Raw genomic sequence first — 27,957 nt, forward strand, 5'->3', positions numbered from 1 at the left:
TGATCTCTACCGAGGAGCCATCAATGTCCAGTGGAGAGTGGTCGCTCCGTGCCCTCCTGAAGTCAACAACCATCTCTTTTGTTTTGTTCACATTCAGAGACAGGCTGTTGGCTCTGCACCAGTCCGTTAGCTGCTGCACCTTCTCTCTGTTGGCTGACTCATTATTCTTGCTGATGAAACCCACCACGGTCGTGTCATCGGTGAACTTGATGATGTGGTTCGAGCTGTGTGTTGCAGAGCGAACGGCAGTGGACTGAGCACGCAACCCTGGGGCCTCTTTCCAGTGTCAGCAAATCCTTTTTAAGGTAAGGGTCCCAAAACTGCTTACAGTACTCCAAATGAGCCCTCATCAGTGCTTTATAAAGCCTCAACACCCGAAACGTTGACTGTACTTTTTTCCACAGATGCTGCCTGGCCTGCTGAGTTCCTCCAGCATTTTGTGTGTGTTGCTCAGATTCCTAGCATCTGCAGATTCTCTCTTGTTTGTGATTTGATTACATCATTATGTTCTGGTCTCTGCTGACATAAATCAATTTGGTGATCTGTCTGATTGACTAATGCCAGTGGCCAAGAGTACATGCCACATCATAGCATGAGGTGACTTTGTCTTCTTTCTTTACTGTCTCACCCAGTTCCCCACAGTCTTGCAATGGTGAAGTAAATTAACCTTAAAGAGCTGAAAGTAGAAAGTCATTGTGATAGTGAGACTATAACAGTAGCTACATAACCCTTAACCATTTTCTAAAATGGCAGCGGAAATTTAGAAGGGTAAATAATCATGATCTTGCCTGGCGTGTCCCAGTCCTGGGATTGAAAAGGGCAACGACTACTCCCTTGCCCTTACAGTGACTGCAACTCAGCCAGCTTAGATTTCTTTTATGATCAAGATTGTGACCATCCACATCTTGTGACCTTTGCCCACCAAGACAAGCTTTTCCACCGATAGCTTCTCTTCACTGTTATGTCTAGAGTTCCATTAAAAAATCTTTAATTGGTCATTTACTTAGGCCGCACCAACATTACCTTCATGTTCAACACTAAGCTGAGTTTCTGACTCTACATCCTGAGCACCAAGCATCATCTCTGTAGATTGCCTTGCTCCATTTCCGATTTAGACCATCCACCCCTCCATGCTTTTATCACCTTTAAGCCTCATTGTTCTAATGTTGTCTTGGTAGACCTCCTCTCACTCATGCTCGGTTCCATTAAGACTTCTGTTCATCCAAAATTTTGCATCTATACTTCAATCTCTTTAAAGCTCACCTAATTAAACTAACTTTTGGTTGCCCCTGCCAAATGTGATGGGTCTTGTAAAGTGTTTTCTAGGCTAAAGATTCTGTACCATTCCAAGTTGTAGAAATATTTTCACTCTGCCATTGGTGGCAGTACTTTTTGCTGCCTTGATCTGGAATTACTCTTAACCTCTCCGCCTCACTTCCTATCTCTCCACCTTTAAACCTATCTGTTTGACCACAATTCTTTCATCTGTTCTTTTTTTCTTGGCTCAGTGTCTAAAGTTTAAGTTTATTTGTCTTGGGACAGCATTAAAGGAAGTATTTCAACCGTAAATTTGAGCAGGTGGCCAATCTCATTGTCATACGAAGGACAGCAACTTGAAAAGAATGTGCATTTAAATATAACCTCATGATTGTAGTAATTTTCTCAGCTAAGTTAAAGCTGCACTGCAAATACGTGCACAAAGTTTAGACTTGATTGTAGAATTGCGGTCTTCACATTCTCAGTCTTGTTGAAATTTGGAAATGAGTTTGGTCAGTTTGCCACCGGGCCACAAGATGGAGTACCTCACCATTGCAGCACGATGGTGAAATGAGGCAGGGAGAAGAAGGAGGACCAACTAAGTCAGCTCACACTATGGTCTAACACCTACTCTTGGCCGCTGGCACTAGTCAATAAAATTCATTTACACCAGGTGAACATAAAGCAAGACCTCGGAGTGAAATATCCAATGGACCATCCAATGCTGCGGACTCCTTTTCTACGCTCAAGGTGAATGTCATACGTCTAACAAAAGTTTTTCATATATATGTAAAACAATGGTGACAGCTGATTGTTAATACCCAGCATATTTTGAACCATTTTTTGCGATTTTTATTAACATTCTTTATTAGAGTGTGTATTGTAGAGATGAATTTTTGGTATTTCAGATGATACATGAGGTTTCTGAGCCAGGATACATTGATTATAATATACAGTATAATAAACATCTCTATTTATGTAGAATATACTGTAAACATAACAGATTTAGAGAATGATTTTGATGACTAACTGGTAGCAGCATTTGTGATACGATATTTGTAAACTGGATCTTAAACCTTGTAAATGTTATGGAGCATGGAACATTACAGTACGGTACAGGCTGTTCAGTTTGTGAAGTTGTGCCAGTCTTTTAACCTTCTCTAAGATCAAGCTAATCCTTTCGTTGTTCATAACCCTTCATTTTTCTACCACCCATGTGCCTATCTAAGAATTCCTTAACTGCCCCTAATGCATCAGCCTCTACCACTACCTCTGGTCGGGCATTCCAGGCACTCAGCACTACTCTGTGTAAAAAAACACCCTGACATTCCCCCGCCACCCCCAAAACGTACCTTCAATCATCTTAAAATTATGTCCTTAAAACCACCTTAAAATTATATTGTGGTCTTGACATTTACAGGTACTTGGATGTACATTTCATCAAGGCATCTTAAGGGTTTCTTCATGTAGGTCTGGAAATTACAATGAAATAATGCATCTGTATAAGGCTTCCTAACTGCTGCTTTAAGGGGGCATTAAACCACTTAAAGCAAGCAGGCTGCCAAATTACAAAATAAAGATGGACATTCGGATGTTTTATTGGACTGCATTGTGCTATGATTATCTGCAATAACTCTACCCAAGATAATTCTTACGGGTTCATTTTGATTCTAACATTAAACTTGATATTCCTTTGATTAGTTGCCTTAAGCATTTTACTTTTTCCCCATCAATTAGATATTTTGAAAAGCGAGATCTGCTGCATCAAGGAATTACAATTTGAAGCTTTCAGAAGGACACCATTGCAATACGTCAGCTCTTAAATAGATTACTGTCACTTGAAAAACCATATTAAGTATGCTAAAGTATTTTATTATCTCTGCTTTTGGAATTCATGGATGCTACACTTTTGAAACTATTGTTCAAAACACTTGAATCTGAAATATGCATATTTGCTTTGATATCTTGTAAGACCGTCTCAATCCAAAACATTATCTGTTTATTCCTTTCCATCGATGCGCCTGACCTGCCGAGTTCTTCCAGCAATTCTTTGTGTGTTACTCTATGTTTGGTCTCTGCTCTTCTGGTCAATTTATAATAACAAGAGGTTGAGTTGTTTACTTTCAAGAAATACATGCAAGTTTCATTTGTTTGCTATATTCTGCTGCCAAAACACATACAAGGCACATTGCATTTTGCAAGTTTGCAACTTGGTTGTTATTTGAGTTTTTGTTTGGAGTTTTTCACTGATTCTATTGTAATTACTTGTCCTGCTGTGAATCCTAGGGGAATATATGCTGTCATAAGTTCAGTGGCACCTTTATTAGATACCTCCAGTATCTAATTATGTGGCCACAGTGTGCTTGTTCATGGTCTTCTGCTGATGTAGCCCATCAACTTCAAGTTTTGACATGTTGTACATTTGGAGATGTTCTTCTGCACACTGCTCCTGTAATTCATGGTTACTTGAGGTAGTCTTGCGTCCTGTCAACTTGAACCAGTCTGACCATTCTCCTCTGACTTCTCTCATTAACAAGGCAGTTTTTGCCTACAGAACTGCTGCTCATTGGAAGTTTTTTTTGTTCTTGCAACATTCTCTATAAAATCTTGAGACTGTTTGGTGTGAAAATCCCAGGAGGTCAGCAGTTTCTGAGATACTCAAATTACCCCATCTGGCACCAAGAATCATTCCACAGTCAAAAATCACTTAAATCACATTTCTTCCTCATTCTGTTGTTTGCTCCAAATAACAGCTGAACCTCTTGGCCATATCTGCATGCTTTTATGCATTGGGTCGCTGCCACATGTGCACACATACTTTGATAATAAATTTACTTGAAACTTTGAAGGAGAAAGGCTCTTGGGATTGAGTGCTAGGAAACAGCCTATTTGATAAACCAAGTTGAGAAACTGGCATCAATAACATGACCAGTAGGTAATATAGAATATTAATTGGCCAACAGACAGTGGTTATCTTTCTCTTGAAACAATTTTGTTTTTGCACTGTTGTATCTCCTTTGGTGATGTTACCATTAGGCCAAAAGACATAGGTGGAGAATTAGGCCATTTGGCCCAACGAGTCTGCTCCACCATTCTATCATTCATCATCATTATTCTGTGCTGTGTCATGTGACATAGGAGATCATGGCCTTTGACTGGGATTGCTCTTAAAAAGTTTTTCTACGGAAGTGGTTTGCTATTGCCTTCTTTCTGGGCAGTGTCTTTATGAGACTGGTGATCACAGCTACTATCAATACACTTCAGAGATTGTCTGTCTGGTGTTAGTGGTTGCATAACCAGGATTTGTGATATACACCAGATGCCCATATGACCAACCACCACCTCCTCCAATGTCGTCAGGTGACCCTGATCACGGGGGGGAAGGGGGCACAGTGCGGAGATCTGAGCAGGTGCTACGCTTTGCCCAAAGCTTACCTGCAGGCTGATGGAGGGAGAAGGAGCAACTTACTTTTCTTTCGGTAGAGACGTATTTCCACTCCCCACCCTCCATTCCATCATTGTTGATTATTCTCCCTCTCAACCCCCATTTTCCACCTTCTCCCCATAAGCTTTGATGCCCTTAGCAATCAAGAACCTATCAACCTCTGAGTTAAAAATACCCATCGTCTTAGCCTCCACAGCTGTTTGTGGTAATGAACCATTCAGACACCACCCTCTAGTGAAAAAAATTCCTCCTCATCTTTGCTCTAAAAGGATGTCCTTCTATATGGAAGGAAAGAGACGTTGTTACTCATGGAAGTGACCATGAACTGCTATAAAACCCCACCCTGGTTCACCTTAAGGAAGGAATCCTCCTATCCTTAGCCATTCTGTCCTACATGTGACTTCCATGCGAAAGGTACATAATTATTTCTTTTTTTGGGGGCAGTTAGGAATGAACATGCTGCGGTGGTGGATGGTCGTATGAGCAGCTGGTACATATCCCAAGTCCTGATTATGTGACCACTGACACCAGGCAAACAACCTCTGAAGAGTACTGATAATCGCTGGGGTCACCCATCTTGTAAAGACATGGCCCAGAAGAGGGCAATGGCAAACCACTTCTGTAAAAGAATTTGCCAAGAACAGTAATGACCATGGACAGATGGAAGACCATGATGACCCACGTCATACAGCATGGCACATAATGTGATGATGATTAACTGTTGGCTTTACCCATATTCCACACTGAATAGTTAAAAAGAAACTTCATGGATGTTGACCCAGTGAAAAATGTGAGTTTGTCTTCATGACAAGTAAAGAACTGGAAATGGTAAAGAGGAGTGGAAAAGACAAATGGAAGCTTTGTGATTCACATTCAGTTTTATTTATTTGTCACAAGCACCTCGAAGCAGACAGTGAACTGCATTGTTTGTATTAACCACCAACACAACCTAAGGACATTCTGGGTTCAGCCTGTAAGTGCTGCCATTCTGTTGCCAACATAACATGTCCATAATGTAGAACAGAACACCACAAACAATGATAACAACAACCACAATACCATAACACCAATGCAAGCCCCTTTCCCATCCACTTACTCACACATTCAGACAAGACATAACTTGGAAGGGAGTTGGACATGATAGTGCTCCCATGCATTTAGGCTGATTGAGGTTTCAAGTAGCATCTGCCTAACGTCCAAGAGATGTTGGCAAAGTTGGGGAGGACAATGGTTTGGAAATGAATTGATGAGAGCAGTCCTCAAACATCAGAGAGCTTTGTTGCAAAGATTTTAGAAGGGATGAAAGAAATATATTGCAAGACCATTGGAGAAGGTGCAAATATTTGAAAGTATGCAGCCAGGAATGAGAGGTATACAAATCAGTATACGAAGATCAGACTGTATCTCGTACATCTTGACTAATAAAGACCAGAGAGTGACTTAAAAGATGTTGTTAAAATTCTGAATAGATTTGAAAGTATGGAAGCAGAGGGAAAATTTCTTCTTGAGTTAATTACATAACCAGGGAGCATCAATATAAGACAGTCACCCAGAAACCTAACAAGGGTTTCAGAAAAAAACATCTTTACCCAGAAAGGAGAATGTGGAAATTGCTGACACAGGAATCTTTGAAGGCAATGGATGAGATACATTTAAATAGAGATCTGACAAGCATAGAGCAAGTAGGGTAATAGAGTTATGCTGGTATATTTAGATGAGGAAATATGGGTGGAGGTTCAAATGGAACAAATGCTCGCATGGACTAGTTGGCCTGAATGGTCTGTTTCTGTGTAGTATATCCTACTTAGAGCAGTGTAATCCTATATCATCCCCTTCTTAACTTTTCTAATCAACTAGCTTTGTATTGTTAGTAATATATTACTTTTTGTATGCTCATCTAAATGATTGATATAGGTTGTAAATAGCTGAGTCCTCAGCAATAATTGAGGAATTCCACTAGTTACACCCTGCCACTCTGAAAAATTAGCCATTTACCCTTAGTTTGTTTCCTGTTCATTAACTGTTCCAAAATCCATCTAAACATTATCCCTAATTTCATAGATCCTAATCTTGTACCAAGCTTTTGTGTAGCACTTTATCAAATACCTTTTGAATACCCAAATACAGCACCAAAGCTGTTAGTTAGCATCAACACTGCCAGAGATATCTGGGAGGAAAATGAATCCCCTTTCATAAACACTGGTGGCTGTTTTTAATATTGCTATTTTTAATGTGTCCTGCTACTATGTTTTAATAAATATTCCCTATTACTGATGTCAAGTTCATTTTGTTTAAATTTTTCTAAGCTGATCAACATCTGTTAAGTTTCAGTCCAGGTAGAATATATTCAGGAACCAAATACCTACATTGATGGCAGAAACATACCTGCAGACAAAGCAAAAGGAGAATTTGAATCAAGACTTGGGTTCAGAGACCAGTATTACTTTGTAGCTGACACACACAAAATGCCGGTGGAACACAACAGGCCAGGCAGCATCTATAGGGAGAAGCACTGTCAACGTTTCATTACCTTCATCAGGATGCTGTCTCGGCCTTGGCCCGAAACGTCGACAGTGCTTCTTCCTATAGATGCTGCCTGGCCTGTTGTGTTCCACCAGCATTTTGTGTGTGTTGTCTGAATTTCCAGCAACTGCAGATTTCTTTGTGTTTACTTTGTAGGTAGAAACATAGAAACATAGGAAATAGGTGCAGGAGTAGGCCATTCGGCCCTTTGAGCCTGCACTGCCATTCAGTATGATCATGGCTGATCATCCAACTCAGAACCCTGTACCTGCTTTCTCTCCATACCCCCTGATCCCCTTAGCCACAAGGGCCATAGCTAACTTCCTCTTAAATATAGCCAATGAACCGGCCTCAACTGTTTCCTGTGGCAGAGAATTCCACAGATTCACCACTCTCTGTGTGAAGAAGTTTTTCCTCATCTAGGTGTCATAAAGGTGTCCCACATTTTAGAAATAAAAAATGCACAATGGTAATTCGTAATACTGATGATGACTACAGTTGTCCTGAGAATGAATGAATGATTTTCTCTCTGCACTATACCTCACAGTAGATTACTACTCTAACCAGAGGGACAATAATCCAGTTTTATTGGCTAAAAATGGCAGTCAGCATTTTAAATAATATGCTTGAGATAGGATTTATTTTTTATATATTTATTTGTGTGTATTTTATAATATAGAGTGCCGTTTAATGTAATGCCAAGGCCTTATAAGGCATTGGTCAGACTGCATTTGGAATATTGTGAGCAATTTTGGGCCATTTATCTAAGAAATGAAGTGAAAGGGTTTACATATGAGGAGCGTTTGTTGGCTTTGAGCCTGTACTCGCTCGAGTTTAGAAGGATGGGGGGGGGGAATGGTATCTCATAGAAAATTGAACACAGAACGTAGAAAACCTACAGCACAATACAGGCCCTTTGGCCCACAAAGCTGTGCCGAGCATATCCTTCCTTACCTTAGAAATTATCTAGGGTTACCCATAGCCCTCTATTTTTCTATGCACCATGTTCCTATCCAAGAGTCTCTTAAAAGGCCCTATCATATCCGCCTCCACCACCGTCGCCAGCAGCCCATTCCACGCACTCACCACTCTGTGTAAAAAAAAAACTTACCCCTGACATCTCCTCTGTACCTACTTCCAAGCACCTTAAACCTGTGCCCTCCCATTCCAGCCCTGGGAAAAAGCATCTGAAAATGCCTCCACATGACCAATATTGAAAGGCCTAGATAGAATGGATGCGGAGAGGATGTTACTTTCTTATAGTGGGCAAGTCTAGGACCAAAGGGCACAGACTCCGAATTAGAAGGACATCCCTTTAGAACAGAGATAAAGAGGGATTTCTTCAGCTGGAGTGTGGAGGTCAGGTCAATGGGTAAACTTAAAGTGGAGATTGATAGGTTATTGATTTGTAAGGGTGTGAAAGATTATGGGGAGAGGTCAGGAGATTGGGGTTGAGAGGGACAATAAAACAACCATCATTGAATGGTGGAGCAGACTCAAGGGACCGAATGGCCTAATTCTGCTCCTACGTCTTATGGTGTTGTGGTCTTATTTCCACTTCGTTGGTTATGGACAATAAATGCTGAAGGCTCCATCTCCTATTTTCTTGAGATATTCAGCAAGGAAAATTAAAATCTTTAAACAAAAATCACCATGTAAAATCATTAAGCAGTTCTGACAAAGGCTCTTTGATTGAACATGTTAACTCTGTTACCCTCCCAACAAATGCTGCCTGACCTGTTGAGTTTTCATGATTTCATGATTGTTTTCTATGTGAAGGGAGCTCTTGTATTTGTATAATGGATACACATCTCAAAGGGTAGAAATATTTGAATGGATTTTCTATTTCCTCCTCTTCTACACCCACTCAAAATCAAACAAATAAAAATAATCAAATTCAACGTTGATCCAATGGTATGAAAGGATACAGAGACTGGTTTCGAGTCTGATGGGATAAATGCTGATGTGGGCATAGAGAAAACCTGTCAATGTAGCTGCCTGAGAAGATTTGGCTTTTCCATAAGGATTCTCTCAACATCTATTGATGCTCTGATAGATTGCATTTCAGTTTGGTATGGTAATTGTTCTACTCCAGATCAACAGAGCCTACAGTGAATAGTAAACACTGCCCAATCCTTCACGGGCTCATCACTTTAATCTTCACAGTACTTTGTACATTCAAGGATGGACATTCCCTTTTCCCTCTTCGAGGAGAAGATATAGGAGTGTGAAGGCCCAAGCAGCAAGACTCAAGAACATCTTCTTCCCCACTGCTATCTGACTCTTGAACTAATCACTAATTTCACATCCAGTGATGTTGCCATGTTCTTAGAATACAGAGCCTAGAACACTACAGCGCAATACAGGTCCTTTGGCCTACAATGTTGGCCCGACTTTTTAACCTACTGTAAAATCAATCTAACCCTTCTCTTCCACATAGCTGTTCAATTTTCTATCATCCATGTGCCTGTCTTAAATGCTTCTAATGCATCTGCCTTCACAACAATCCTCGGCAGAGTGTTCCATGCAACCAACACCCTCTGTGTAAGTAATTTCCTCTGACATCCCCCTATACTCTCCTCCAATTACCTTAAATTATGTCCCCTTGCACTAGCCATTTCCACCCTGGAAAAAAGTCTCCGCCTAACAACTCAATTTAGACCTCTTGTCATCTTGCACACCTCTATCAAGTCACTTCTCACCCTCCTTCGCTCCAAAGAGAACAGTCCTGTCTCGCTCGACCTATCCTCATAAATCATGATCTCTAATCCAGGTAGCATCCTGGTCAACACGAGGAAATCTGCAGATGCTGGAAATTCAAGCAACCACACAACAATGCTGGTGGAACGCAGCAGGCCAGGCAGCATCTACAGGGAGAAGCGCTGTCGACGTTTCGGGCCGAGACCCTTCGTCAGGGCTCCGAATTAGAAGGGTCCTGACGAAGGGTCTCGGCCCAAAACGTTGACAGCGCTTCTCCCTATAGATGCTGCCTGGCCTGCTTTGTTGCACCAGCATTTTGTGTGTGTTGCTTGAGCATCCTGGTTATTCTCCTCTGCATCCACTCTAAAGCTTCCACATCCATCCTATATAGAGGCGACTATAAAAGAACACAATATTCTAAGTATGCTCTAACCAGGGTTTTATAGAGCTACAACATTATGTTGTGGCTCTTGAATTTTACCCCTTGACTAATGCTACCTCTTAATTCCCAATAAATTCTACCTCTTCAGTTATTGTTATTTTAACATTTTTTTTGCACTGCCTCAGTCTGCACTACTTTACTTTGCACCCTTCCTTGCTTTGGCCACATTGGTGTATTTATTCTTGTGTTTATTATTACCCTATGTACTGTTTTGGGTGATGGGATGCAGATACGTTATTAGCAAAGGAGGTGTGAGGAGCTCCTTCCCTCTGCTAGACTGCAAGTCACCCTTGGGAAAAGTGTAGCACCTACTTAGACCCACTGTTCAGGGTCACGTGAAGCCCTGGGAGCAGGTGGTGGATGGTCGTATGAGTTATTGGTGCATATCACAAGTCCTGGTTATGCAACCATTGCGGCCAGCCAGAACAGTCTCTGAAGAGTATTGATAATGGCTGAGGCCACCTATTTTGTAAAGGCACCCCCCGGAAGAAGGCAATGGCAAACAAGAGAAAATCTGCTGAAGCTGGGAATCCAAGCAACACACACAAAATACTGGAGGAACTCAGCAGGCCAGGCAGCTCCTATGGAAAAGTGTAAACAGTCGATGTTTTGGACTGAGACCCTTCATTAGGAAGGCAATGGCAAACCGCTTCTGCAGAAAAATTTGCTGAGAACAATGATGGCCGTGGGACCTTGACCGCCTGTGTCATACAGCATGGTACATTATGATGGTGATGATGATACTGCCTACTCTGTGAACTTCGACCAAACAATTAATTCATTGTACACTGGTGTATATGACAATAACCTAATCAGAAACTAATATGAATGACACTTCATGAATCCTGTCAGGATGACTGGTTTTAACTATGTGACAGAATTGTTTCTTTGGGTTCCATGCTGACACAATGTATGATGGGTTCCACCATATTTACAGCTGTTGGATGTCAACCACAAAGCTCAGAGCTGGAGCCTCCATTCATTATATTTGCTCATTTTAGAGCTCAAACCCTTCACCGGGAGACTCAGTGGCTGGAACCTGCTCCAGGGTAGCAGCAAGATGTGTTTGATCAGATTTTTAATGTGAGGAAATTCCCCTTCCCAGTAGGTGCTGATTCACCCCAGAACACATGGATAGATATTAACACAGGTGATGTACATCTCAATGAATGGGTTGATATTAAGGATATTAAAGGCTGAGGTAGAGAGGGAATAACAGATCTTAGGGTTAGGTGTCTGATTGTACAGCTACATTAAAACAAATTCAAATCCAGAAATTTCCTGTGGTGGTGAAAGAGTTAACAAAATGAGAATTGCAGCTTTTATATCCAGTTAGCACAATACTTCATACCAAATCAATGGAAGATTACAAGTGTGCTCCACTTTGCATGAGGCATGAATAGGTAATGCATGATGAATTATTTTATTGTTTGTGTGTACAATACGTAAATTAAAGGCTCGATTTCCTCACATCCTGTCATTTATGACTTTTAAATGTGCACTTAATTTTCCTTCACTTTTAAATGTGCAGTGATAATTCTGCCAATATAAAGGTCTTCACAGTTTTTTGAACTCAGCAACACACAATGATTGTACACAATCTTTAATGCTCAGACAGCAGTAGAAAAAGTTAAAAGTGAGCTCCTTTAAAGTCTTGCTCAGATTATCTGAAAAACTTTGCTGTCTTTATTTCCATTCCCTTCTACTGCCTTTTTTAAAAAAACAAAAAATTCCCAGATTCCTTTAATTACCTAGAACATAAGAATACAAGACAGTATGTGCAGGAGTAAGTCACCTGGCTCCTCAAGTCTTACCTTCCACTTTATTTGATCATGGCTGATCTACCTCAAGCTTTATCTTCTCCGCTGTGCCAATTACCTGCTGTCCTCAGTTCCCTGATCTTTCAAAACATTAAGGGTGAATCCCTTTAATGGAAAATGCCCATGCATGTCTTTGTTTAAGATGTGGAGGCTGATGCATGGTCCTTGACAGATTGGGGGTCAGAATCTAATGGCATGGAACACAAGATGACTGGGGACCCTTCACTGCTTAGCCTTCCTGCTGTTGTGATGTGTCATCGGTTTCTGACAGCTTCAGGTTGAAGTCTTAGATGGATCGCTCTTTGTCTGGAACCTTCCCCTTGATCTTACCACCATGGTGGCCTACCAGGAGCTAAACAACAGATGGATAAACGCCAGGCAGTCTCCCTCTCAGGATTGCAGGAATTCACAAACAAGGTGATGGACCTCGGAGAAGATCAAAACTTTATAGAGCCGTAGTCATACAGCATGGAAACACATTATTGGTCCCAACATGTCCATGCCAACCATTCTCACATTTGCCGGAAGGTGGGCCACAGCCTTCGATGCCTTGGTGATGAAAGTGCTCATCAAAATGCTTCTGAACTGTTGTAACAGCACTTAACCTCCAGCCAGCAAAAATGAAAGTTCATCAGCCTGAAACATTAAGTCAAAGTCAAAGTAAAATTTATCATCAAAGTACATATCCACTTAATGGGCACCTTATTAGGTACCTCCTGTACCTAATAAAGTGGCTGCTGAGCATATGTTTGTGGTCTTCTGCTGCTATGGCCCACCCTCTTTAAGGTTCAATGTGTTGTGCCTTCAGAGTTGCTCTTTTTCACACCACTGCATGGTAACTTGAGCTATTGTCACTTCCAGCCTATTTGAACCATCTGGCCATTCTCCTCTGACGTCTCTCAAAAGCAAGCAGTTTTTGCCCAAAGGATTGCTGCTCACAGGATATTTTTGTTTTTTTTTACACGATTCACTGTAAACTTTGGAGATTGTTTGTGTGAAGATCCCAGGAGATCAGCAGCTTCTGAGATACTCAAACCACCCCATCTGGCACCAAAAATCAATCCATGGTCAAAGTCACTTAGATCACATTTCTTCCCAATTCCGATGTTTGGTTTGAACAACAACTGAATCTTTAGATTGCGTCTGCATGCTTTGATGCATTGAGTTGCTGCCACATGATTGACTCATTAGATCATTGCAGGTGTACAGGTATACTTAATAAAGTGACCATTTAGTGTATATGCTCCGTTTCCTGTCAGGTCTTTCATTCTAACTTACTGGGTCTGACACATAGTTTCCAATAGAGGAAGCTGTAACTAAATTCTTGTCTTTGTATTGAGTTGCTAACAAATGATTGGCTGATCAGATATTTATATTAATGAGAAGGTGTACAGGTGTATCTAATAAATTGGTCACTGAGTGTGTGTATATACTACCTTGAGATTAATTTTCAGGCATTTACAGGAAAATAAAAAAATACAACAGTCCTTTCAAAAATACAATATATAGCAAAGACTGACAAACAACCAACATGCAAAAGAACGCAACCGTTCTGTAATTTAAAAATATATTGAATACATGAGTGCTTAAACGTGAGCCTGTAGGTCAGAGAATGAGTTCAGAGTTGAGAGTGAGTGAAGTTTTTCTCTCTGGTTCAGGAGCCTGATGGTTCTAGGGAAGTAACTGTTTCTGAACCTGCTGGTGTGAGATCTAAGGCTTCTTTACCTCCTGCTTGATGGTAGCAGTAAGGAGGGAGAATTACTTGGATGGTGGGAGTATTTAATGATGGATACTGCTTTCTTGTGACAGCGCACCATGTTAATGTACTCAGGGGTGGGGAGGGGTGTGCCTGTGATGACTGGGCTCTATCTACCATTTTCTGTAGACATTTCCATTCCTGTTTCCACACCAGGTAACCAGTTAAGATACTCTCCACTATACATCTATAGAATGCTACAAGTGAATCATGGTTAGTACCAGTTTAGTAATTAATTAATTTATCCTCAGTTTCTTTTGAAGACAACCTATCGAACGGTTTTCTAGCATTGAAGGGTTTAGTGGGATGGACTAAGATGACAAAAGCAAATCTCACTATCGATGATTTATGAAGATGCTGACACCCCAATGTGAAGACTAACTACAGATGGGCAATTGATGCTGGCTTTGTCTGTGACACCCACATCCGTAAGTGAATAAGTTATAAAAAACCTCTCCATAAGATAAATTGAATTTTGCAAACACAGAGCCTCAGATTGTAAGTTTTAGAGAGTTTCACTCTCGACTCTGTTGAATTAGTGATCTAATAGACAGAAAACCCCAGGATGGAAACAAAGATACTAATTTTGTATACTCTTCCTAATCCTTTGCAGTACTATTGTATTTTAAATCAGTGCTATCTGCTCAAGAAAAACCTTTAAGTTCACCACTTCATGATTGAGGTCAACTTCATTTTGATCTATTTGTCTGTGCTGTATTTATTTCATCTTTCAATTTCCCTCCCATTTGTGTACCTATGCCCGACAATATCAAATTATTTGTCAGATCCATGCCACCGGAGTGTCAGGCAGAACAGGAAGCCAGCAGGGATCCAAATCATATTGCTTCTAATAGTCTGGTTCCAATCCATCTGATTCACAGTTCTAAATCCAACCCAGGAAGTGAGTGTGCTGCAACACTGGAGTAAATTAGCCTTCACTGTCTACACAGAGACCTCTGATTTGAAACAGGTGAAGTGCAGAACCAGTCCATGTTTACAGCAGAGGAGCAAACGAGGTTAAGTTGTGTGATATGATTGGTGGATGTCTGGATGAACATCTTTAGTGAGCAATCCTAACCTCAAGAGGAGTGCATCCTATCAACTTGGAGACTGAGTTTACGTTTTATGGTTTCCAGTAGAGGGCAGAGAACAGAGCAGAGAACACCAGGGTATGGCCTCAGATCTAGTCAGCCTCTCTACGTATTGCACCAGGAATCCTTCATGGACACACCTGACAAATTCAGCACCATCTAAGCATTTTGCACTATGGAGATGCCAATCAATATTAGGGGAGTTAAAGTCTCCTATGACAACAATCCTGTTATCTTTGCAACTTTCCAAAATCTGCCTCCTGATCTGTTCTCCGGCATCTCGGCTGCTACGGGGCTGCAGTGCGGTCTACAGAATATTCCTAATATTGCTCCTGATTCTGACTTCCACCTGCACTGACTAGGTAGACAGCCCTTCCATGATATCCTCCCTTTCTGATTAGCAATGTCACTCTCCCACCTTTGTTACCTCCCCTCCCCGTTCCTTTTGAAACATCTGGAACTTTGTGAGATCGTTGAGTGCGCCATGAGCCTTAAGAACATGGTGGTGCAACATTGCAGTCTTGACAAAAGAGCTCCTGCAGCTAATGGGAAATGGCAGAGATGAACGCTTCTATTTTAGTTATGTATGGCACAAGAATTGTCCTACTTGTCTTCTTTACACCTTTATAATCCAAAGTCAATAGACAACACTTGAGCTTACCGCGTTCCATCCAAATTTGAGTAATGGGTTCTCTCTGTGTGTGCTGCCAGTTCATTTTAAAGATTAAAGATTAGCTTTATTTGTCACATAGACATTAAAGAATTCAGTGAAATTTGTTGCTTTGCGTCAATGACTGAAGTTCAAAGTTCAAAGTAAATTTATTATCAAACTGCATATATGTCACCGTATCAACCCAAAGCATCCAGTTCTATAGACAAAAATGCCTCTCAAATGAAAGAGATAAGAGGAGAGTGGGCAGGCTGGTTCAAGCTGACAGTAACACAAATATCCACACAATACGACAGCGGTTTGAAGAAGAGCATCCCTGAATGCACAACTCGTTAAACCTTGAGGTGGATGGGCTACAGCTGCAGAAGACCATGAACATACACACAGTGGCCACTTTATCAGGTGGAGGAGGTACCTAATAAAATGGCCACTGAGTGCATATTGCTCATCAGACTACTGGGAAAGACTGCTGGGATTAGCCATCTGCGGCTGAATAGGAAACTGTGTGTGTTTAGTAAATGGAAAACAATCATCAATGGAAGCAAATCAGGGTTTAAAAGTGATTATCAAGGGCAGCTTCATACAAAGGGTGTGTGCATTTGGAATGAGCTCTCAGAAATAGTCAGAGGTGGGCACATTAACAATGTTTAAAAGCCATCTAGATCAGTACATGGATAGAGAATGTTCAGAGGGTTATGGACTAAATGCAGCCAGATTGAACTAGCTCGCTGGGCAACACAGTCAGCATGGATGAGTTGGACTGAAAGGCCTGTTTCTATGCTGTGTGACTCTATGACTCAATGACATGGCTATTTACTTGCAGTTATAATTCTTCCTCAGTGAAACAGTTTGACCCACTAATGACAGACCCATTTTTTCATTCAGATGGCATAACAGCGCACATGAGTTTTTTGGGATGGCATAACCAGAGTGTAAGTTGGAGAATTAAAGATAAAACCTTTTTATCTATGAACCAATGACCCAATTATCCACAAACACAGTGGCTTGTTCTGGCCACTTTAAAGTGGGTTTAGACTTACCCGCGTGTCAGATTGGGCAAGGGCAGCACAGTGGCCTAATGGTACAGTGCCAGCTGTGAGATCAGGGTTCGGTTCCCACCGCTCTGTGTAAAGAGTTTGCATGTTCTCCCTGTGACCGCGTGGGTTTCTGCTGTGAAACTTGCTGCTATGCGACAGAAGTACATTGCAATACATAATAATATAAATGGTAAATTACAGTAAGAAGTATATATATATATATATTAAAAAGGTTAAATGAAATAAGTAAGTGAAAAAAGAGAAAAAGAGGTAATGAGGTAGTGTTCATCGACCATTCAGAGATCTGATGGCAGAGGCGGAGAACTATTCCTGAATATTTGAGTCTGTGCTTTCAGGCTTCAGTACCTCCTCCCTGATGGTAGAAATGAGATGATGGCATGTCCTGGGTGATTGGGGTCCATCCACTCCCCCCTCCACCCTTATTCTAGCTTCTTCCCCCTTGGCCTGAAATGTCAGTTCTTTCTTCCTCTGCATTGATGCTGCCTGACCTGCTGAGTTCCAGCAGCAAAAGGCACCTCTCATCCCCTTCTCATCCACCCTCAAACACCTACAGTCCTCCAACCCCAGGACAGGTCAGGCCTTCGGGCCTCCAGTCTCCAGGATCAGGCTTTCGGCTATAGAGCATCAGCTTCTGGAGTTCCAGATAACCTTTGGTATCGATTTACCAAATTAATATTTATACCTTACATAAAGATACATTACCTAATTTTATAACTTTACTTCCTGCTGTCAAAACTGTTGAATGATGTTATTATGAAGGCATGCCTGGCCCAGCTTTTGAGGTTAACATTTATTTTTGGAATGGGCTGTCACAGTTTCGGACTCTGTCCAGAAGCTGGCATTGTGACTGTTCCACTGTGCCCCACCCATCAAAATGGGATAACACATAGTTGCCCATCAAGCTCCTCCATTTTTCTTTGCCCTTCTCTTTGAAATTTGTGTAAATTTCCAATTTTTGAGGTCTTCCTCATACTAAGGAGAACATCACAATGTGTACTAATACTTTGAATGAAAGCAGAAGGCACCAGAAATACTGAGTGGCCAGGAAATCTCCCTGGAGAGGAGACTTAGGTTCCAGGGCTGTGACATTTTGACCCCCATCAACCTTATGTGAGGAAGATAATTTGAGATTTGTTGGTTATGTTTAATATTCAGCAGTGACTATCATATCAGGTTTTAGCTCTGTTTTCCACTTAAGATTCAGTGGTACTGTTTTGAAGAGTAGTTTTCCTATATTTTCACCATTATTTATCATCCAGCTAATCTCACTATCCAACTAATCTCTTGTTCTGAGATCCCTACTCTTCATGATTTTTATAAATGACCTTGATGAGGGAGTGGAGGGATGGGTTAGTAAATTTGCTGATGACACAAAGATTGGGGATGTCGTGGATAGTGTGGAGGGCTGTCAGAGATTACAGTGGGACATTGATAGGATGCAAAACTGGGCTGAGAAGTGGCAGATAGAGTTCAACCCAAATAAGTGTGAGGTGGTTCATTTTGGTAGGTCAAATATGATGGCAGAATATAGTATTAATGGTAAGACTCTTGGCAGAGTGGAGGAACAGAGGGATCTTGGGGTCCAAGTCCACAGGACACTTAAAGCTGCTATGCAGGTTGACTCTGTGGTTAAGAAGGTATACAGAGCATTGGCCTTCATCAATCATGGAATTGAGTTTAAGAGTTGAGAGGTAATGTTGCAGCTATATAGGACCCTGGTCAGACCATACTTGGAGTACTGTGCTCAATTCTGGTCGCCTTACTACAGGAAGGACATGGAAACCATAGAAATGGTGTAGAGGAGATTTACAAGGATGTTACCTGGATTGGGGAGCATGCCTTATGAGAAAAGGTTGAGCGAACTCGGCCTTTTCTCCTTGGAGTGACGGAGGATGAGAGGTGATAGAGGTGTACAAAATAATGAGAGGCATTGATTGTGTAGATAGTCAGAGGCTTTTTCCCAGGGCTGAAATGGCTAGCATGAGAGGGCATAGTTTTAAGGTGTTTGAAAGTAGGTACAGAGGAGATGTCAGGGGTAAGTTTTTTACTCAGGGAGTGGTGAGTGTGTGGAATGGGGGGCTGGCGGCGGTGGTGGAGGTGGAAACGATAGGGTCTTTTAGGAGACTCCAGGATGGGTACTTGGAACTTAGAAAAATAGAGGGCTATGGGTAAGCCTAGGTAGTTCTAAGGTAAGGACATGTTCAGCACAGATATGTGTGCTGAAGGACCTGTATTGTGCTGTAGATTTTCTGTGTTTCTATGTTTCCATTATACGATCACATGTTTTTTGTGTAAAATTAGTCTGTTACTTACCTTCATTTTTTTTACCATATGGGAGGAAGCTATTTGTCCAATCTAATTTATGCAGACACACAGAGCAATTCCTATTCTTATTTCCCAGAAACATATTCTTCCCCAGATGCCCACTGGCTCCTCCCTGTTCTCCTGCCACCAATTCACTCTCGGCATCCAGCTGTCCATTAACCTACCAACCAGCAGGTTTAGCTTCTGTTCAGTTCCAGGGACCTGTGTTTGATCCTGATTTCTGGAATTAGCATGTCCTTCCTGTTTCTCTTGGCTTTCTTCTGGTGCATTGGTCGCCTCAAAAATCCTGGGATGCCACTGCAAATTAACTCCAACTTTGGTGGCTTGCAGGGGAATTGGAGAGAAGTGATGGACACAGGAGAAAGAATAAGTTACGGGGAAATAGGTAGGACTGGTACTAGACAGTTACCACACATGGCTTGATGGACCGGCTATGATCACTACCCACTACAGTAACACTATGACCACTTGCACTACAATGGGTGCTCTTGTTCTAATCGTGTCTGTTCCTGCTAAAGTTCTGTATAGCTTATATTTATGATTTTTTTCTTGTGAATGCTGCTTATCTGATTTCATGGCGATTGGAGGAAAGTAAAGAGTAAGTCAGAAGTAAGTTTTTTTAATGCAGATTGTGGTGCGGTTGTGGAATGCCCTACAAGAGGTGAAGGAGGCAGACACATTATTGTTTTTTTCAGAAACTCTTAGACAGGCACGTGGATGAATGAAAAATGGAGGGCTATGTAGGAGGGAAAGGTTAGATTAATCTTGGGGTAGGTTAAGAGGTCAGCACAATATCATGGGCAGAAGAGCCTGCACTGTGCTGTAAAATTCTACGTTGTTCTATAATCTTCAGCCCTCTATGTCTAGGTTGACCAAACAACACATATCCACACTAATCCCATTTACCACGCAGGGGTGGAAACCACCATCGGCTTGTTCAAGACCATTGAAACGGGGGCATATTTACAATCATTCTCCAGCTTTGTGATAAACATTGCTAAAATATTAAACTCCAGAGAGGATCCAGAGCAGGTTCACGAGAATGATTTTGGGAATGAAAGGGTTAACGTATGGCGCAAACACGAGGAAATCTGCAGATGCTGGAAATTCAAACAACACACCCAAAATGCTGGTGGAACACAGCAGGCCAGGCAGCATCTATAAGGAGAAGTACTATTTATGTTTTGGGCCAAGACCTTTTGTTAGGACTACTCCTGACTAGTCCTGACCAGTCCTGACGAAGGGTCTCGGCCCAAAATGCCGACAGTGCTTCTCCTTATAGATGCTGCCTGGCCTGCTGTGTTCCACCAGTATCTTGTGTGTGTTGTGTGGGTTAATGTATGGGGAGTGTTTGATGGCTCTGGGTCTGTACTCGCTGGAGTTTAGAAGAATGAAAAGGGACCTCATTGAAACCTATTGAATATTGAGAAGTCTGGATAGAGTGGCTGTGGGGAGGATGTTTCCTATAGTGGGTAAGTCAATGATCAAAGTGCACGGTGAGGGATGTCCAGTTAGAAGAGAGATGAGGAGGAATTTCTTGAACCAGAGGGTGGTGAATCTGTGGAATTTATCAGCACTGTGGAGATCAAGTCATTGATTATGTTTAAAGCAGAAGTTCATAGGTTCTTAGTGTTGATGGTCACATGGAGAAGGCAGGAGAATGGGGTTAAGAGGGACAATAAATCAGTCATGATGGAATGGTGGAGCAGACTCAATGGGCTGAATGGCCCAATTCTGCTCCTACATCTTATGGTCTTATTGTCTAAAACTTGTGACCGAGAATGGAGGCGTAAGTTTGCTCTCCTTAACAAGCCCGCGATAATCACTGCCAGTAAAACACAGCAGATGAACCATGATAACAGCATGCAGTTATTTAGCAAGTCAATGCACCAAAGTATCTCAGTGCACTTAACAAGAATATTGTTGATAGAAAAGATGGAGGGTTATGTAGGAGGGAACAGTAAGATTCATCATACCATAGGTTTAAAAGTTGGCACATCATGGGCTGTAACCTTCAATGATGTCTATGAGTTATGATAGTATTCTATTATTTTTGAAAACAAGCCATTGATAGAGATAGTGGGAGATGGTTAAATACTTATTCACAGAGGTGGCTTAACCCTACCATGGAAAGAAATACCGATACTGAGAGATGTCGCGGGGAATGTCTAGAACCTAAGTAAGCCCTTGTCCCCTGATGCCAAAGGTGGAGAAATAAAAACTCAGGATATATTTTTATACACTCAGTGGTCACTATTTTAGGTACACCTGCACACTTTCTCAGTAATATAGATATGGAATTAGGCAATCATGTGGCAGCAACTCAATGCATAAAAGCATGCAGATATGGTCAAGAGGTTCAGTTGTTGTTCAGACTAAACATCAGAATGGGGAACAAATGTGAACTAAGTGACTTTAACTGTGGAATGATCATTGGTGCCAGGTTGGTTTGAGTATCTCAGAAACTGCTGACCTCCTGGGATCTTCATGCACAGAAGTCTCCGGAGTTTACAGAGAACTATGCAAAAAACAAAACAAGCATCCAGTGAGTGGCAGTTCTATGGGTGATAACACCTTGTTAATGAGAGAGGTGAGACGAGAACAGTTCAAGCTGACAGGAAGGTGACAGTAACTCAAATACTGTAACTACGTATTACAACAGTATGCTGTTGGATGCTGTTCATCGACTATAGCTCAGCATTTAATACCATCATTCCCACAATCCTGATTGAGAAGTTGCAGAACCCGGACCTCTGTACCTCCATCTGCAATTGGATGCTCAACTTCCTATCCAGAAGACCACAGTCTGTGTGGATTGGTGATAACATGTCCTCCTTGCTGATGATCAACACTGACGCACCTCGGGGTGTGTGCTTAGCCCACTGCTCTACTCTCTAAATACACATGACCGTGTGGCTAGGCACAGCTCAAGTACCATCTATAAATTTGCTGACATTGTTGGTAGAATCTCAGGTGGTGATGAGAGGGTGTACAGGAGTGAGATATGCCAACTAGTGGAGTGGTGCTACAGCAACAACCTGGCACTTAACATCAGTAAGACGAAAGAACTGATTGTGGACTTCAGGAAGCGTAAGATGAAGGAACACATACCAATCCTCATAGAGGGATCAGAAGTGGAGAGAGTGTCAATATCTATGATATATCAATTCCTGGGTGTCAATATCTATGAGGATCTAACGTGGTCCCAACATACCAAAGTAGTTATAAAAAAGGCAAGACAGCAGCTTTACCTTATTAGGAGTTTGAAGAGATTTGGCATGACAACAAATACACTCAAAAACTTATATAGTTGTACCATGGAGAGCATTCTGACAGGCTACATCACTGTCTGGTATGGAGGGGCTACTGCACAGTACTGAAAGAAGCTGCAGAAGATTGTAAATCTAGTCAGCTCCATCTTGGGTACTAGCCTACAAAGTATCCAGGCCATCTTCAGGGAGCAGTGTCTCAGAAAGGCAGCGTCCATTATTAAGGACCTCCGGCACCCAGGACATGCCCTTTTCTCACTGTTACCATCAGGTAGGAGGTACAGAAGCCTGAAGACACACACTCAGTGATTCAGGAACAGCTTCTTCCCCTCTGCCATTCAATTCCTAAATGGACATTGAACCTTTGGACACTACCTCACATTTTTAAAAATATACAACATTTCTGTTTTTGCATGTTTTAAAAAACCTATTCAATATACGTAATTGATTTATTATTATTATTTTTATTTTATTTATTATGATTGTTTTTTTCTCTGCTAGATTATGTATTGCATTGAACTGCTGCTGCTAAGTTAACAAATTTCACATCACATGCTGGTGATAATAAACCTGATTCTCAGTTGTGTGCAGAAGAACAACTGTGAATGCACAGCACATTACACCTTGGAGCAAGAAGATCACAATGATGCACTCAGTGGCCACTCATAATTAGGTGCAGGAGAACCCTAACTGTACCACGGTAACGTAACAGCACAACACTATTACAGCTTGATGTATCTGAGTTCAGAGGTCCTGGCATCCCCTGTAAGGAGTTTGTACATCCACGCTATGGAATACATAGGTTTTTTCCAGGTGCTCTGGTTTTCTCCCATCATCAATTGACGTACTGGTTGGTAGGTGAATTGGTCGTTGTAAATTGCCCCAGGATTAGGCTGGGGTTAAATCAAGGGTTGCTGGGTGGTACAGCATGAAGGGCCTGTTCTGTGCTGCATCGCTAAATAAATAAATAATGAAGTGGCCGCTGAGTATAGGGTCTGTAGGAGAAAGTTGCGGAGAATGGGAAGGTTGAGATCAAGAGGTGGGGTTGAAAAGGAGACTGAGGATTTTACAACTGAGACGTTTTTCTAGCTGTGGCTGGTGTGGGCGGGGTTGACAGACAATCAGGACTTACTGCTACTGAGCAGCAGGCAGTAGAGCAGTGGGCAAGATGGAAGATAGGAGGATGAAAAGAGATGTTTGGATGAACAATTTCTCCAGGTAACAAAACTATGGATTAGTGCTTGATCAGCAGACAGACTGAGGCAATAGTAGAGTTGAGTGATGTCACAGAGATGGTGAACAGCCTTGGGCCTGGTGCAGGGCGTGGTCAGAAGCTGAGCACCACATGGTATTTATGTAATGGTGCGCCTCACCTACCAGGGATGGAAGTGAAGACCATGGAATCTCACTTTTGACGGCTCAGTCTTTCCAATATTTAGTTGGAATAAGAATTCTGCTCATCTTGTACGATTGCAATGCGATGTACCATATTTTAGGATGAAGTGCAGTTGTTGGTGTCATCGTCAGAGTGTGTGCAGAACCTGACATGTTTTCAGCCGGTATTGCTGAGGGGCTGCTGTTAGCTGAGACAAAATCCTGGAGGAACTCAGCAGGCCAGGCAGCACCTATGGAAAAAAGTACAGTTGCTGTTTCGGGCCGAAACCCTTCGGCAGGCCTGGAGAAAAACAGCTGAGGAAGATTTGAAAGTGGGGGGAGGGGGGAGAGAAACACAAGGTGATAAGTGAAACTTGGTGGGGGAGCGATGAAGCAAAGAGCTAGGAAGTTGATTGGTGAAAGGGACAGAAGGCCATGGAAAAAAAGGAGAAGTGGGGGGGGGGGGTGGAGGAGCACCAGAGAAACGCCTCCAGTCCTGCCAAAGGATTTTGGCCCAAAACGTTGACTGTATTTTTTTCCATACATGCTGCCTGGCCTTCTGAGTTCTTCCAGCATTTAATGCATGTTGCTCGGATTTCCAACATCTGCAGACTTCCTCTTGTTTGTGAAGTCCCTCTCTCATGTTATCTCCTTGCCTGCCCATCGCCTCCCTCTGGTGCTCTTTCTTCTTTCTTCCATGGCCTTCTGTCTCTTTCACCAATCAACTTCCTAGCTGTTTGCTTCATCGCTCTTCCTCCAAGTTTCACCTATTGCCTGGCGTTTCTCTCTCCCCTCCCCCCACCTTTCAAATCTTCCTCAGCATTTTTTTCTCCAGTCCTGCTGAAGCATTTTGGCCCAAAACGTTGACTGTACTTTTTTCTGTAGATGCTGCCTGGGCTGCTGAGTTCCTCCAGCATTTTGTGTGTGTCGCTTGGGTTTCCGGCATCTACAGACTTTCTCTTGTTTGCTGTTATCTGAGAATTCAGTCTGGGTATTGGCGCAAAGCTGGAGGTCTGTGCTTCATGTGATGGTGTGGGAGTGAAGAGAAGGCACTACAGGTAGCTCTAGCTATCACTCAAATGGTAAAAAGGTAAAGATGAAAGATCTTAAAGATTAACTTTATTTGTTTCATGTGTCTCAAAACATCAGAACATACAATGAAATTGCATCAAGGATTAACACAGTCTGAGGACTGTGCAGGGGGGCAAGTGTCACTACCCTTCCAACATAGCATGGCCACAACTCTCTAACCATAGCCTTAATTATATATCTTTGGAATATGAGAGGAAACCGGAGCACCCAGAGGACACCCACGTGGTTATGGGGAGAATATACAGCCAGTGGCCGGAATTGAACACCAACCAGTGATCACTAGCACCGTAAGGCTTTGCTATGAAATGGCTATGTTACTGTGCTGCCCAACTGGAGCCCATAAGGCAGTTCCAGTCAGCCTGAAGGCTGAGGAGAGGCACTGTGGGGATGCCCTGGCCTTCCATGCTGAAATGTGGATAAGTGAAGGAGGAGGAAGAGTTTACCAGTGCGGTTTTAATACAACACAAAACGCAATTTGTTGCCTTGCTGAGGGCCGTTAGGTGGTGCAGAACCTGACTGGGGAGATTCAAGCATGACATTGTGGAATACTACAGTGATTTGGAAATGAAAGGGAAATCGGAGAAGAATCTTGGAAGATTCAAGTTCAAAGCCGGATCAATTGATTGGATAGATGATGAGGGCCTGTTTCGAGGAGGGAGTTGTCATAGTTTTTGAAGAAAATGAACCACTAACAAACCAACTAACATGAGCCTCCAGGGAAGTTCCCTGGTCAATGTTGATTCAAGGGAGCAGGAAATGGACTGTACACACACGAAGACAAAGGAATCTTTCAGCCCCTCCCGGCTGCCTGCATTCAAATCCATTTCAACATTCTGCCCTTTGCATTCCCTGCCTTTTCAGTTCAGGGGATTGTCTTGAGTTTCAAGATTATATCTCATCGGCACAAAAATATATTCCAGTGAGGTCCATAACCATCATCGTTCCCAAATCTCTATTTCAGTTTCCACTCATTTTAAAATTGGATGACTGTTTTGCAAAAAGCTTTTATTTAGCTTGCAGATGTGGCTTTCCCTTTTAATTCTCCCCTCTGATCTAGCTGTTTATTTCTTCCTGTACGGTGCCACCAAGGGCCTGCTGAGAACATCAACTTTTCTTCCAACATCAGGTAACTTGTTCTTTCTGTACAGTCGACGTTTCAGGCTGAGACCCTTCATGAGGAGTCCGATTCAGAAAGTGGGGGGAGGGGAGGAAGAATCACAAGGTGAACTTTGCTGTTCGAGAGGCCGTGTACTGGCAGGGAGAGACTTACACATTCAACTTCCCTTTCCGCAAGACTGCTAGCCAGAGGTGGAAGCTGAAAATGACAACAACAAGCACTACCCACTACACTACCACACTGGACGCATCACAACTATTTGATTTCAATACATTATAAATACAGAAAAAAACTTAGTTACTATAATTATATATATGTATATTAAATATTTACGTTAAGATACCCCTCCATTTTTCTATTATCTATGTGCCTGCAATTTTTAAAAAATGCCCTTAATGCTTCTGCTTCTATCAGCACCCTTGGCAGGGTGTAAAGAACTTATCTCTGACATCACCCCTATTTTTTCCTTAAATCACTTTAAAATTAGCCATTTCTATCCTGGGAAAAAGGTCACTGGCTATCCCCTTGATCTATGCCTCTTATTATCTTGTACACCTCTGTCAAGTCACCTCTCAACCTCTTTTATTCCAGTGAGAGAAGCCCTGAATGGCTCAACCTATCCTGAGCCAGCTTTCTGGTCCATGAGACATACTTTCAGCATCCTGGTAAATCACTCCTGTCCCCTCTCTAAAGCTTCCACATCCTTCTTATGATGAAGCGACCAGAAATGAACAGGATTTTCCAAGCGTCAGTGAACCAGGGTTCATAGAGCTTTAGAGATGGTGGCTAGATTCATAGAATTGGAGACTAGTAACAGCACAGAAGGAGGGCTTTAGGTTCGTCATCCCCCTGACTGGCTCTCAAGCAAAACAATTCGCCAGTTTCATTCTTCACTCTTTTTCCACAGTGAGAAATAAACTACTGGAGGAATCAATGCGTCAAACAGATCTGTGAAGGTGAAATCAATGTATCAGGCCGAAACTCTGCATCAGAGCTGAGGGCAAAGGGGACAGATCATCAGAGTATTCCAGCATCTGCAGTCTCCTGCCACTGCACATTCTCCCTATAGTGTGCAGACTCTGAAGAAGTTCTTCTCTCTGTGACATGGATTGTGTGACTCTACCTCTCACAGTCCTCCTACTGTTCCGCCCCCCCCCCCCGTCTGATTGTACCTGTCACCTTTCAGCCTCTGGCCCCACCCTCAAGCTGCTAGGTACTGGCAATCTTTCCTCTTCTCTCTCAGCTTGGTGTAGGGTCTTGACCTGAACCGTTGACAATCCCTTTCCACCGAAGATGCCGCCTGACCCCTGGCATTCCTCTGGTGTTTTATTTTTTGTTCCAGATTACAGCACTTTGGTCTCTTACTTCAATCCTTCTTTCCACAGCCTTCCAGTTTTTTCCTCACCATACATTAATCCAGCTACCTCTTGAAAGCATCACTGGTTGGCTCCATCCTATCTACAGGCAGCACATTCCCGATTCCAAGCACACATAACATAATAAAAATTTCCTTCCAACACTACTACTATTACTCATTTTATTTTGTACCATGCAGTGGAGAGTTCATTGACTGGCTGCATCAGAGCCTGGCATGAAAACTTTGAATGGAAGATCCTACAAAAGGTAGTGGACATGGCTCAGTCCATCATGGGTAAGGTCCTCCCCACCATTGAGCACATCTACACCAAACATTGTTGCAGGAAATGTTCTCATTTCCACCCAGGACATGCTCTCACCTGAAGGTGGTACAGGAGCCTCAGGAACCACACCACCATGCTCAGGAACAGTTATTGCCCCTCAAACATCAGGCTTTTGAACCAAAGGGGATAACTTCACTCAATTTCACTTGCTCCATCAGTAAACTGTTCCCACTACCTATGGACTCATTTTACAGGACTCTTCATCCCAAGTTCTTGATATTTATTATTATTATTATTATTTCTTTCTTTTCATATTTTCATTGGATTGCACTACCTGTATGTATAATCTATATTTTCATTTATATTTATCATTATTAT

General features: G+C 42.1%; 1 long non-coding RNA gene across 2 annotated transcripts; it reads left to right on the top strand.

The window, feature by feature from the left end:
* Positions 1 to 101: 101 nt before the first annotated feature.
* Positions 102 to 27,942, top strand: LOC132395366 (uncharacterized). 2 transcript variants are annotated; one of them, XR_009512587.1, is made up of 3 exons: positions 102 to 305; positions 405 to 2,007; positions 26,847 to 27,942. It is a non-coding gene; the product is annotated as an uncharacterized LOC132395366 (long non-coding RNA). The 2 variants fall into 2 exon arrangements; XR_009512588.1 differs by lacking the exon at positions 26,847 to 27,942 and adding an exon at positions 14,195 to 14,355.
* The last annotated feature ends 15 nt before the right edge of the window (positions 27,943 to 27,957 follow it).

Source organism: Hypanus sabinus, chromosome 6 (assembly GCF_030144855.1).
Source record: "Hypanus sabinus isolate sHypSab1 chromosome 6, sHypSab1.hap1, whole genome shotgun sequence".
Taxonomy (NCBI): Eukaryota; Metazoa; Chordata; class Chondrichthyes; order Myliobatiformes; family Dasyatidae; genus Hypanus; species Hypanus sabinus.